The 13,602-nt window shown below is 50.9% G+C and overlaps 1 long non-coding RNA gene across 2 annotated transcripts in view; it reads left to right on the top strand.

Moving 5' to 3' along the window:
* Positions 1-4,449: 4,449 nt before the first annotated feature.
* LOC141371698 (uncharacterized) overlaps positions 4,450-13,602 on the top strand; it is a 31,424-nt gene continuing 22,271 nt past the window's right edge. For both annotated transcript variants that reach the window (XR_012376853.1, XR_012376854.1), the window contains exons 1-2: positions 4,450-4,839; positions 7,777-8,012. This is a non-coding gene — a long non-coding RNA (uncharacterized lncRNA). The remainder of the gene's footprint in view (positions 4,840-7,776; positions 8,013-13,602) is intronic.

The raw sequence follows: 13,602 nt of genomic DNA, 5'->3' as shown, positions 1-13,602 counted from the left end.
GCAAAGTTAGACAGCGCCTTTGCTCTGCTCTGCCCAGCAAGAAGGTGCAGCCAGCTGGGCAGTCTTTCCTGAGTGGGAACAGGTAGTTGGCTATCAGATCTGGACACTTTATGTCAGATTTCAACACCTGCTGGAGGACCCCGGTTCGCTGTCCGGGCACTCTGCCTCACTGTGTGGTGAGGCTTAGTGCAGCCTCGGGGAAACCCAGATTGGCTCCAGGATCAGCGGCAGGTGGAATCTCAGTAGTACCAGCAGGGTAGCTAGCTTGAGAGCCTTGGGCAAGCAGTTTAATCCAAGTGTCCGCTTCCTCTCCTGAAAAGTGGGAATAATAAGAGTCCTTATCTTGTACAACGGTGAGGAGTAAGTGGACGCTCTGGGTACAGTGATGGAGAACATAGTAAACGCACAGCCCTGACTGAACATTCATTCAATGGCGGGCCGTGACATTCCTGCTGCCATCATGACCAGACCACCAGACCGCGGCATGCTGAAGTGGGATGCTCAACACGCCCACTTCCCAACATCTTCCCCATCCTTGCTCGGGGGGAGCTCTGCAGCTGCACAGGGTCCCTGCTGTCTGGGGTTTGTGTTTGCCCTGCTCCTGTCTCTTCTGACACAGGCTCCGCCTGCGAGTGCCCTCCCAGGCCTCCTAGAATCTTCCACTTGGCTCAAACAAGCAGCTTGTTGGGGTCCTGGGGCTGACCTGCCAGAATGCCCTGGCATTTTGCTCTTGAACTGGTGACCCCTCATTACTCCCGGGTGGGGGCTGTCTGCACTCAGCTGGCAGGTCACAGAGCCTGGGGATGTGCTGCCAGGGAAGGACGCTGGCCACCGCCTCCCACGCCGTGCTCCGTGGTATGCTGGAGCTGGATGCAGCTGCTTGGTGAAGAGCCAGGAACTTGGCAAGCCACTGGCTAAACTATTGGTAGTTTGGAATCAACTGTGGCTGGAGTGTTTGCACCATGGAAGTTGGCAAACGCTACTCAGAACATCACCTTCTGCAGACAGTGGTTTACCAGCTCACTGTTGAGCAAATCCTTCTAAAACTCGCTCGCTGGTGGGGAGGCTATAGGATTCTGAGCTAGACATTTTGGTTAACATGTCTGTATTTTTAGAAAATTAATTCTTTAAATTAGAGAGTAACACAAGGCTGTTATGAAACCTTTGAATAACTTAAGATGAGTGAAAACAGGTCTCCCTCCCTTTACGCCTCCAGGTGCAGAGGTACCCACTCTCCCGTTGTGTCTCTCCAGAACTCTCGTGTGCATAGAGAAGAGCAGCTGCTGGTTTAGAAACAGGCTTGAGCTTGAAACAAGACACCACCTCATCTTCCTCCCACCTCTGCTACTGCGACCCACTGACCCACCGTGCTCTGCAGGCTCTCTGACCTGCCCCCGAGGCCTGGGCAGGTGTGGGCCTTGGGCAGACACAACAGCTTTCTGGCCACTTCCAGGCATTGAAGAAATGCTCTTGTCCAGTTCAGCTTAAACTTAAATGTCACATCCAGTTCAAAGCTTCTCTTGTCCCCCAGTAGAGCCCTGACCTGTGGCTCAGAAGCCAGTAGTGAGCAAGGGGTGATTCGTCCCCCCTCAACCTCCATCTCCCTGGACAGAGGAAGAGGGGTGACGTTCTTCTCACTCTGCAATTGTCTCTGGCTGAGGCTGACCTATACGTCCTCGGCTCTGGCAGCAAGTTCTTGGGGGTCTGTCATAGCGGGGCCCTCGCTGTGCAGTTTCCTGCTGGCTGATTTCTGGGGACCCCTACTCCACTCCTGCCCCCCAAGGTACTGGTGCAGTCCCTTGGCCCTGGCCGGCAGCCTTCTTGGGTAGGAGCTCATCAAACTGGTTCCAGTAGGGTGACTTTCCACAGCGTCCACTGGGCTCCTAGGAAACCAGAGGAAACATCCTGGCCCCACTCGCCGGCCCCTCTCCTGGATTCTCCACCCACCCCTCATCCAGCCCCAGCCAGCAGGGAGCGGAGAGCAGTCATTCTCCTGGGGCACTGGCATGTTCAGTCCGTGTGCACCCAGGCAAGCCTGCGAGGGGCCACGTTCAGCCAGTGTTCAGCTAGGGAGTGAGTAGCCAGGCTCCCTGTCCTGGGGAGCCCCCAATCCTTGTGAGTTATCCTCTTGGACCTTTCATTTGTTGGCTTGTTTTGGGGGAAAGAAAAGCATCACAGGAGCCTGCTCATATGAGTAACCTCAAACCCCTGATCCGGTGCTGGTCTTCCTATCTGGGCTGCGGCCAGGCAGGTGTGGGCTGTAGGGCAGGTGTGGCTACAGCTGGGTAGATGTGGGCTGCAGGGCAGGTGTGGGCTGCAGGGCAGGTGTTGACTGTGTCTGGACAGGTGTGGGCTGCAGGGCAGGTGCGACTGGCTACAGGGCAGGTGTGGGCTGCAGGGTATGTGTGGGTGGCAGGGCAGGTGTGACTGGCTACAGGGCAGGTGTGGGCTGCAGGGCAGGTATGGACGGTGGCTGGGCAGGTGTGGCTGCAGGGCAGGTGTGACTGGCTACAGGGCAGGTTTTGCGATCTTCTCCTCAGTTCAGCAAACCAAGTTGGCACCTCCTCTTAGAATGTAGGGTCTTAACCACCTACTGTTTTCAGCGCTGGGGCTCAAGCTGAAACTTAAAGACTACATCTATCATTTAATTAAGCAAATGGGATTATTCTAGACATATTGTTCTGCCATTTGCTTTTCTTACTAGGCAAAACCTTATATCTTGGGCACCTTTCTTTGTCATTACATACAGATCTACTATTTTTTAAAATGCATTTTATTTTTCCTCACACGTTTCTTTTTTTGTTCTCTTGTGTGAGTGACCATTTCATAAACCAGTGTTTTTAGACCTGTCTCGTATAGCGAACAGTGCTGTTGCTTCTTCCTTTTTAAGATTTTGCATTTCTTTTTTTTTTTTTAAAGATTTTATTTATTTATTGGACAGAGAGAGACAGCGAGAGCAGGAACACAAGCAGGGGGAGTGGGAGAGGGAGAAGCAGGCTTCCTGCTGAGCAGGGAGCCCGATGTGGGACTCGATCCCAGGACCCTGGGATCATGACCTGAGCCGAAGGCAGACACTTAACGACTGAGCCACCCAGGCGCCCGAGATTTTGCATCTCTTTATTGCTGTTGAGTGTCTTAGGAAAGGCTGGGGAACTTGAATGTGCCAGTGTTCCTTATCCTGTAGCAGGATAAGCCTCTTTATCCCAAGCAGCACAAATATTTAGGAGGGGTTGGTTATGTTACGGTATTGATGCCTGGTGAAGTATTTTATGAGTCCCCTAGTGGATATTTCACTGTTTCTGGTTCTTCCCTATTATGGACAATGTTACACTGAACATCCATCTTATATTGTTACGTAGTAACTCATTGGTTTTAAGTAAGCAAGGCATCATAACAGCAGACCATTCCCTTAGAACACTTTTTCAGAAACCTCATTCAGCCAGAAGGCAGCCAGAAGGCTAGAACCAGGGCACAAGTGTCCTGGAAAGGACCCTTGAATGATCTTGACTCAGTTAACTTTCCCTTTTAGCAGGATTCTGTTTGAGTGGCACCTGATGGGCTTGGAGTCCAAGCCACGGTCCACTGATCTGAGGCCTAAACGAGGAACGTGGCATTGAGCACCCAGCACCAGGCACGTAGCAGGTGCTCCATGTTTGTTTACGCTGAAGCGTGTGAAACACCCTTGTGTAATGGCAGGAAGCCCAGACACAGCTGTGCACATAACTAGTCGGACGGACATCATCGTGCCTTGCAGACCGGGCTCAGTTTCAGCTTAGTGACACTGGTCACTGAGTTAGGTCTCCACAGCTCAGCACACCTGGTGTGACTGCGGGACCAGGTGAATGAGCCCTCAGGGCACAAGGGAGGTGGGAACCACACAAAATGTGACTGAATGTTACTGTTCGAGCCAATCTCCGGACTAAGTCACATTTCAAGAAACAGAAGGCTGCTAGAACAATGCAGTTAAAGCATCTCCAATGTCAACCAGGAGGCGCATGTCCTTCCAGGGTGGCCTTCAGTGTCTCCTTTGCCAGGTGCTGGCTCCAGAACTCCTTCCTTCCTGCTCTCTTTTCCACAGCTCCCCGCTTCTGCCTGCGTCCATGGGGCAATCCTGTGCTCTTCTCTGCCCTGTCAGGGCCCTCCTGACTGTGGGTTCTCCCTGGCAGATCACACACACACACATACCTTGCAGGCCCCTGACCTTCTTGCTGAACCTTCTATCCTGGGAGGCAGAGTTCGTGCTGCTCACACACACTGGTGCAGCTTTTCTCACCGTGCGCGCCTTTGGGAATTCGAGGGACTAAAATCCCCCCGTTGCTTTACACGACGGAGCATAAATAGTAACAGCAACCTTCGCCTGGCGTCACAGACCACCTGCTGCGTCAGCCCGGGTGGCAAACGCTGTTGCTCTGTACAAGAACCTGGCACACAGAAAGGCAACGTCTTTGGGCGTCCTGATGTGCAGTGCTGCGGCCACGGCTCCTTAGTGTCCCCTCCAGGACCGGCAGCGCCCCTGCTGTGCTCGCCGGCTGTGGCTGCCTGGGGTGGGTGCACGGGCTCCGCGCTACAAGGGGTCCTGGAGGGGCTGCCGCGGGAGGCTGTCCACTAACTGCACTCTCCGGTGCGGGGCGTCCTGAGGGGAGATCTGGCAGCGCACCTCGTGGCTGTCACAGGTCTCCTCCAACCCCAGCCAGTGCGCGGGCCGCCGGGAGCCCTGCGCACGCCCGCGGCATACGATGCACGTTCGGCAGCTGCCCGTGAGCCTCCTTTCGCGGCAGACCCCGCAGCCCCTCTGGCCAGCAGGCCGTCGTTTCTGAGGACAACGAGCCTCAACACCAGGTGATGCAGTCTGTGCGGGGCCTTTCTACGCGGACGGGAGGAGGGAAGGAGCCGGCGGGGACTGCGAGGCCCGGGGCCACCTGAGCTGGACGAGCCACAGGGTACAGGTGCTCACGGCTCTGCGCCCTCTGTTCTCACCGGGCTCGGCCTGAGACTTGGTCTGCGCTGCGCGCAGCCGCAGGGGAGAAGCGTCCGGCGGGCGGCGCTGGCCGACCCCTTCTCAGCGGTCCCTGCAACCCCGAGGGGTCCGCTCCGCAAGCGCCTGTCCGTGTCAGCAGGGGGCACTCTCTCCCCACAGACTGGGCTCTGTCTCCCGGGGGCTCAGGGGCTCCGCTGGAAGAGGGAAGAGCCCACCAGGCCCTCCTCTCAGCCAGAGGGACGGGGTGCCTTGCTCAGGCCGGGACGACGCGCGCCTGTATGGAGCCGCGGCCGTGCGCTCCCCGCAGCTGGCGTGACACTTGTTCCCTCACGCGGGCGGCGTGCCGTCCCCGTGTCAGCACCCTCCAGGCCGGGGTCCCGAGGAGACGGGTGAGGAGGCAGGGTGTGGGGAAGCAGGCAGTGGGATACGCAGAGACCCAGGGCCGCCGCTTCCTGTGTGATCCTGGCAATTTACTTAATCCCTCTGGGCTGCGAGGTCTTCTCCAAGCGGGCGAAGATGATGGGGAAAGCGACTCGGGGGTCTGAGGCTTAAACAACGCATGCAGAAAAGTGTTTTGAACGTCCTGGCACCCATCAGCTCTTATTAAATGCTGGCTGTTACTCCTGTTCTCATGAAGCTCACACTCTAGTGAGTCGGGCAACAGATATTTATCGAGTGGGGACTCTGCCAGGGGCTGGGGAGGGTGTGATGAAGACAGACGTTGCAGCACCTGGAGAGAGCTTGCAATCCAGACAGTAAAGACATACATAATTAAATAGTCGCAAGGATTCTAAATGCTAGAGAGAAATATGGGATGTTACCGAAGCTAGTGCCAGCTCTGTCCCCAGCAAGCAGGTGATCTTGGGCAAGTAGGACTTCATCCCCCTGGCCCTCAGTTCTCTTCATAAGGCAAGGAAGGGGTCAGACTTGACCAAGGGCCCTTGACGGTGGTGTTGCAGGCTGGCAGCCGCCATGAGGGGACCCTCGGATGCACCTGCCAGTTCAAAGGGTCCATCATGGGGAGGGTCACTATCTTCCAAGCCCCCTGTACATCTTTTTGTCCCCTATGTGGTCCCTCATCCTGCTTTCAGGGTGAGCACTGTCTACCCACAAAGGTGGGGATCCTTGACCAAGTTTATCTCCAAACTTCCTTCCAGCTTCAATATTCAGGTTCCATGAAAACTTCCTTTTGGACCTGCTAGCAGGTCTGGGATCCCCTTGTTATTTCTCTGTCAAAATGCAATTACACTTGCATGGGGTGCTGCTCTATTGCTGTGACTTCAGTTGGTCAGATGTGAGTCGCTGGCTCTTGTGACCCCAGGAACCCTCAACAGTGACCTGCTGGAGAAGGACGGCAACATAATGGGGGGCCTCTGGGCCCTGGCTCTCAGAGCCAGCTTAGGGTGGCACTGGCAGTCGGCTTCTGAATGACGCCCAGCTTGCACGGGCGAATCGCAGCTCCGGCTGCAGTTTCCAGAGCTCCTGTTGATCCGAACCCAATCTGACTTGGAAACCATTCTGCTCTCCGAATCGTGCTCAGGAGGCAGCACAAAGCTCTGCCGTGATGTTTGTGTGGACAAGAGTGGGATAGGATGATGGTCTTTCTGGGTGCTGACAGTTACAGAAAAGGTACCTGCGTCTCCCTTTCAGTCATGAAGTTTGGACACGAACTTCTCAGAGGGGATCTCTTCTCCCCAGGACGCCTCACACACCAGATGGGTCAGTTGCTTTGGGGAAGTACAGGATGCTGGGCTCCTGGCTGTCCTCCACGATGAAAGGGCACCGTGGTGTCCACTGTTTGCCGACCCGTCCCAAAGCTGCACTGAGTTTAGATGCCTGACCGCTTAGTAAACCAAACCAGTGCATCTCCCCCTTGCACTGCGCTGGTGGTGACCCTCGGGTGAGGGTATGATGGCCGGCCGGGGCGTGTGGACTCCGCAGTGCTGGCCCAGGCCTGGGAAGGTGCCTCTCCCAAGGCCCCAACCTCCTCATCAGTTTGTCTGCTCCTCAGACTCTCGTCCATACAGCCACCAGCAGGGCATGCGTGCGTCCCTCAGCCCCTCACCTGCCTCCATGGCTTCCTGTCACCACACAGCTCTTACCAGAGCCCACACGGTGTCCCTTGTGGTCAGGTCCCAACTTTCTTCCCAGCCTCTCTATCAGTTCACGTGCTGTCTGTGCGTTGGTTGGCTTGGGCTGCCATGCAGACCACCACCCTGGGGGCTGGAAGTCCATGATCAAGGTGCCGGCAGGATAGTTTCTGGGGAGGTCTCTCTTCCTGGCCTGCAGACAGCCACCTCCGCTCATGACCTCACATAGCCGCCCCTCTGTGTGAGCACATTCCTCATGCCTGTTCCTCTTCTTCTAAGGACTCCAGTCCTAATGGCCAGGACTTAACCTGAATCACCTCCTTAAAGATCCTGTCTCCAAACACAGTCATGCTGGGGGTTACGGCTTCAACGTATGAATTTGGGGACACACAGTTCCATCCAAAACACTCTCTAAAAACATTTTGACTTTTCATATCCCCGTGGTTTCTTCTCCTGCCCGTCCCAAGGGGTACCACCTTCTTCCTGATTTCCCATCTACTGAACTGTTCCTTATTCTGCTCGGTTTAAATGTCCCCTTTGAGGAGCAGTGACCAGTGGGGGAGACGGGCCATAGTGTGAGCCTTGGCCCACTGTCTCAGACCCTGATGTATGGATGTAGTCATGCTGGTGGGGCTAGGGTTGCCCGTCCCAGCATGGGCACACAGGAAGCCGCCGAGGGAATGATTTCCGGTAATTTTATAATTTCAGTACCATCTGCCATCTGTCACAATAAGTCACACGTCCATCAGAACACGGGGTTTAGGAGGATTCCTGCGTGTATGTGTGTCACCCCAGGTGGTGAAGCTCCCCCAGAGTGAAGATCTCGGCTGACTCGTCTCTGACCGTCTATCCCTCAGGCCACTCATAGTGTATCATCGAAGTTCAATAACAACAGCGCCAAAAGGCTGGCTGTGGATGGGTCGCTCCGAACATTCCAGCAGAAGGTGAGCCTGAGAACATCGCTTTCCCTTTGCGTGTCTGTTGCTTGCAGAGTTAGGAGGGACACGAATCGGCGTGTGATGACTGCCTTGACCTTCTGCACGGGGAGAAGGCAGGTGTGTACCTGGAGGCAGCAGGCACTGGGCGTTACGGCCATGCCGCCTGAAAGAAGACACCGTGTGCAGGTCAAGGACAAGGCCGCAGACAGAGGCCAACCTGCCCACACCTGGATCTCGGGCTTCCAGAACCGAGAGAAAACACACTTCTGTTGTTGAAGCCCCCAGGCTGTGGCTGGGTTACGGCAATCCTAGCAAAGGAATCCAAGACCCAGTAGGATTTACCCATCTCTCTTTCCTCTGGGTCCGGAGAAAATCAGAGTACCAGCGATACACAGGTTGATCGTAATGAATGAGGCCATGGTCCCTTCTCAGGGTCAGGAGTCAATGTCGGGACCTGTAGGATCTCCCTGGGGTAGTTTCAATTTGTCTGAATATTAGAATTACCTGGGGAATAATTTGAATTTAAAAATCTTGATTTCCAGGCATCACCCCAGAATCCTAGAGAGTTTGAAAGTAGGACCTAGGCACCTGCACTTTCTCAGGTTCCTTCTGATTCCGGTGTGCAGCCAGGATTGAGAACCAGCAGTCCTAGGAGAGAGGCGTCCACCAAAGGCTAGGGGAAGCCGACTGTGGGTCTGGACCCCCCACAGGCAGCAAGGGCCCAGCCACGGCAGGATGTGCAGGGGTCACTGGGGCCCACGAGATGCAGACTTTCTGGCTTGGCTTAAGCCCTGCCTTTGGAAGGTTCATGGCTGGGGCAGGACCTGTGTGAGATGCAGGACATGTCCTTCTATTGTCTCCCAGGCTGCAGCGAAGCCCCTTGAAGCCATCAGGAGGAATGGGTGACAGGCGTGGATTGTGTAACAAGGATATGATGTAATCTTTACTCCAGCGGATCTAGGAGAGTCAGTAATCCATAGAAAAGAGGGAACACTGATGCTCCGTAGGGTCACTTTCCCTCTTCACAATCTCTCCCAGCCCCCTTTAACAAGATATGAGCTAACCTGCCCACGTCACGGAAGAAGGAGCCGCAGGGCCCCATAGGATCAGGTAACTGTCCTAAAGGTACACACCTGGTGGAGTCGAATTTGACCTCAAGTCTGTCTGAATCACTATGCTGAACTCCTGTCTTGAATGTCCCCCACCAGGTGACTCGGCAAAGGGGCTGCATGTGCTCTGGAATGAGCGGGAGCTCTGAGCCACAAGGGTGGAAATTATGTGTCAGTGGCCTGTGGCTCGTGGGTCAGGATCAAACAACCCGTGACAAAGAGTGTCGCTGCTGTTGATTTGCAACCTCCTGGGGAGCTTCTCGTGTGTAATCTGAAACGGGCCCCAAACTCTGAGGGCTGGGAGAGACACGAGAAAGAGGCAGCCACTCCATGTTGGCAGGTGGCAGGTTTAATAAGCAAAGAAAACTTACTTATGGGGCTTGTCCTGGGCATCTAGAAGATGAGGGGATCCCTGCACCTGCCCAGCAGCATCTTAGAAGTTCATATGGAGGTCCTAACAGGGTTCAGTCACATATACCAGCAGATGGTCTCAGTGCGACGTCCCTATCCCAAGGCTGTATCCTCGGGGCAGCCTCTGGGAGCGGGAAAGGCAAGCAGAACCCACATTCCCCGGACAGAGGAGGGGATGAGGAGCCTTGATCGCCTGGCCCTGCTGACGAGTTAACCAGCGTCACAGCTGTGTGATGCCATTCCCCAACGCTCTACCCCTCGTGACCAGCGTTTTTATTTTTTAATTTTTTTGTGTTATGTTAGTCACCATACAATACATCATTAGTTTTTCATGTAGTGATCCACAATCCATTGTTTTCATATAACACCCAGTGCTCCATGCAGTACGTGCCCTCCTTAATACCCATCACCGGGCTAACCCATCCCCCACCCGCCTCCCCTCTAAAACCCTGTTTGTTTCTCAGAGTCCATCGTCTCTCATGGTTCATCTCTCCCTCCAAATCCCCCCCTTCATTTTTCCCTTCCTTCTCCTGATGTCCTCCCTGCTATTCCTTATGTTCCACAAATAAGTGAAACCATATGATAATTGGCTTTCTCTGCTTGACTTATTTCACTTAGCATCATCTCCTCCAGTCCCATCCATGTTGATGTAAAAGTTGGGTATTCATCCTTTCTGATGGCTGAGTAATATTCCATTGTGTATATGGACCACATCTTCTTGATCCATTCATCTGTTGAAGGGCATCTCGGCCCTTTCCACAGTTTGGCTATTGTGGACCTTGCTGCTATGAACATTGGGGTGCATGTGGCCCTTCTTTTCACTACATTTGTGTCTTTGGGGTAAATACCCAGAAGTGCAACTGCTGGGTCATAGGGTAGCTCTATTTTTAAATTTTTGAGGAACCTCCACACTGTTTTCCAAAGTGGCTGGACCAAATTGCATTCCTACCAACAGTGTTAAGAGGGTTCCACTTTCTCCACAACCTCTCCAACATTTGTTGTTTCTTTCCCTGTCCATTTTTGCCATTCTAACTTGTGTAAGGTGGTATCTTAATGTGGTTTTGATTTGTATTTCCCTGATGGCTAATGATGATGAACATTTTTTCAGGTGTCTGTTAGCCATTTGTATGTCTTCTTCAGAGAAGTGTCTTTTCATATCTTCTGCCCACTTTTTGACTTGATTATTTGTTTTTTGGGTGTTGAGTTTGAGAAGTTCTTTATAGATCTTGAATACCAGCCCTCTATCTGTAGTGTCATTGCAAATATCTTCTCCCATTCTATGGGTTGCCTCTTTGTTTTGTTGACTGTTTCCTTTGCTGTGCAGAAGCTTTTTATCTTGATGAAGTCCCAAAAGTTCATTTTTGCTTTTGTTTCACTAGCTTTTGGAGATGTATCTTTTTTTTTTTCTTAAAGCACTCTTTAATGAAGTTTTGTAGCACAGGAGAACAAATGTGTTTAGAGTTCCCCATTTTTCAGTCATTTCTCTTCTTTTTGTCATATCTTAAAAAATTCTTTATTGTGTCTGGATCTTGGATTTAAATGATCATGGGCACTATTCTACTTGATTTAGATTTTTCTTCATGTGAAAATTTAAGTTTACAGTACTTTCACCTCTAGTCAAGATGGAATACAGGGACCATTATTATCCTTCTACTTAAAACACTCTTTGAGACACTGGGTATCAGGCAACAAAGGACAATGATCCTTAATATATGGGAAACACACACAGGGAGCCCTACAATTGACCCAGCTTACAGCTTACATACCACAGGGAAAGAGTGCCCAGAGATCTGCCAGGGGAGAGGAGATGGGGCTGGAAGTTCTCTACCACACACCCTCTCTTAATGGTACTCTTTTTTCTTTAAATTTTTTATTGTTATGTTAATCACCATACATTACATCATTAGTTTTTGATGTAGTGTTCCATGATTCATTGTTTGTGCATAACACCCAGTGCTCCACGCAGAACGTGCCCTCTTTAATACCCATCACCAGGCTAGCCCATCCCCCCAAACCCCTCCCCTGTAGAACCCCCAGTTTGTTTTTCAGAGTCCATCGTCTCTCATGGTTCGTCTCCCCCTCCGATTTACTCCCCTTCATTCTTCCCCTCCTGCTATCTTCTTCTTTTTTTTTCTTAACATATATTGCATTATTTGTTTCAGAGGTACAGATCTGTGATTCAACAGTCTTGCACAATTCACAGCACTCACCATAGCACATACCCTCCCCAATGTCTATCTCCCAGCCGCCCCATCCCTCCCACCCCACCCCCACTCCAGCAACCCTCAGTTTGTTTCCTGAGATTAAGAATTCCTCATATCAGTGAGGTCATATGATACATGTCTTTCTTTGATTGACTTATTTCACTCAGCATAACATCCTCCAGTTCCATCCACGTCATTGCAAATGGCAAGATCTCATTCCTTTTGATGGCTGCATAATATTCCATTGTGTATATATACCACCTTTTCTTTATCTATTCATCTGTCGATGGACATCTTGGCTCTTTCCACAGTTTGGCTACTGTGGACATATAAACATCGGGGTGCACATACCCCGTCGGATCCCTACATTTGTATCTTTGTGGTAAATAGCCAGTAGTGCAATTGCTGGATCGTATGGTAGCTCTATTTTCAACTCTTTGAGGAACCTCCATACTGTTTTCCAGAGTGGTTGCACCAGCTTGCATTCCCACCAACAGTGTAGGAGGGTTCCCCTTTCTCCGTATCCCTGCCAACATCTGTCATTTCCTGACTTGTTAATTTTAGCCATTCTGACTGGTGTGAGGTGGTATCTCATTGAGGTTTTGATTTGGATTTCCGTGATGCCAAGCGATGTTGAGCACTTTCTCATGTGTCTGTTGGCCATTTGGATGTCTTCTTTGGAAAAATGTCTGTTCATGTCTTCTGCCCATTTCTTGATTGGATTATTTGCTCTTTGGGTGTTGAGTTTGATAAGTTCTTTATAGATTTTGGATACTAGCCCTTTATCTGATATGTCATTTGCAAATATTTTCATGGAGATGTATCTTGAAAGAAGTTGCTGTGGGCGATGTCAAAGAGGTTACTGCCTATGTTCTCCTCTAGGATTTTGATGGATTCCTGTCTCACATTGAGGTCTTTCATCCATTCTGAGTTTATCTTTGTGAATGGTGTTAGAGAATGGTCAAGTTTCATTCTTCTGCATGTGGCTGTCCAATTTTCCCAGCAGCCATCTACATAAGCCAACTGTTAACCAAAATAAAAAGTCATATTGATAACAATACGTTAATTGTAGGAGACCTCAATACTCCACTCTCAGCAGTGGACAGATCATCTAAGCAGAAAATCAAGAAGGAAACAAGAGCTTTTAATGATACACTGGACCAGATGGACCTCATAGATATTTACAGAACATTCCACCCTAAAATAACAGAATACTCATTCTTCTCGAGCGCACATGGAACTTTCTCCAGAACAGACCACATACTGGGTCACAAATCAGGTCTCAACCAATACCAAAAATTGAGATTATTCCCTGTGTATTCTCAGACTATAATGCTTTAAAACTGGAACTCAATCACAAGAAAAAAATTGGCAGATATTCAAACACTTGGAAGCTAAAGACCACTCTGCTCAAGAATGTTTGGGTCAACCAGGAAATCAAAGAAGAACTTAAACAATTCATGGAAATCAATGAGAATGAAAACACATCGGTCCAAAACCCATGGGATACTGCAAAGGCAGCAAGGGGGAAATACATAGCCATCCAAGCCTCACTCAAACAATTAGAAAAATCTCAAATTCACCAAGTAACTCTACACCTTAAAGAACTAGAGAAAGAGCAACAAACAATGCCTAAGCCACACATTAGAGAGGAATAATTAAAATTAGAGCAGAAATCAATGAATTAGAAACCAGAAACACAGTAGATCAGATCAATGAAACTAGAAGTTGGTTCTTTGAAAGAATTAATAAGATCGATAAACCACTGGCCAGACTTATCCAAAAAAGAAAGGACCCAAATTAATAAAATTATGAATGAAGGGAGAGAGATCACGTCTAACACCAAGGAAATAGAAACAATTATTAGAAATT

This window comes from Callorhinus ursinus, unplaced genomic scaffold, assembly GCF_003265705.2.
Source record: "Callorhinus ursinus isolate GAN/ISIS: 27379988/994484 unplaced genomic scaffold, GSC_fseal_2.0 scaffold88, whole genome shotgun sequence".
Lineage (NCBI taxonomy): Eukaryota > Metazoa > Chordata > Mammalia > Carnivora > Otariidae > Callorhinus > Callorhinus ursinus.
This window is presented reverse-complemented; position numbering and strand designations above follow the sequence as displayed.